Below are 675 nucleotides of genomic sequence, written 5' to 3'. Positions count from 1 at the left end.
TTTCGATGAATAGAGGTCTTTGAGTCTTGTTTGGAGTAGAATAAGGTTGGGAAACAAATGGTGAAGTTAATTACATTTAATTAATTTCCGAGGCGTTACATCGCACCAACCCCAGACAGCTCAGGGGTGATCCCTCGAGGCGTTTGGGGATGGTGCAACCACCCTTGACCTCTTTTGTGGGCGGCCGACCACCCCAATAGGTGGTCAAGCCACCCACTTTATTTTTTATTTTTTTTATTTTTTTATATTGCCTTTTATTTTGGTTTAAGTTTTTTTTAAAAAAAAATTATAAAAAAAATGTATTCAATTCTTTAATGATTAGCTAATGAGTGGCTTAGCTAATCATGTGTGTATGAGATTAGTAGTCCTAAATAAAGAAACTATTCATAGGAATAGTGTGTAACCAAACAAAGGAATAGCTATACCATAGGATTAACTATTCATTTCTAGGGGTCTATTATGCGAATCGAACAAGGCCTAAGAGAGCATCTACCATTCCCCTTATAAATATGATTAGGGAAAATCTTCTATCAAGACCAACTGCAAAACACTATTTTTGCAGCATCCAATAGAATACCTACACGTCAGCTAGAATCACCTAATAGAATATGAACAAAAACATTGGATCTTTAAATCCAAAGAAAAAAAAAAAAAAAAAAAAAAAAAAAAAAAAAA

Source organism: Corylus avellana, chromosome ca8 (assembly GCF_901000735.1).
Source record: "Corylus avellana chromosome ca8, CavTom2PMs-1.0".
NCBI lineage: Eukaryota > Viridiplantae > Streptophyta > Magnoliopsida > Fagales > Betulaceae > Corylus > Corylus avellana.
Note: the sequence above shows the minus strand (reverse complement) of the source record.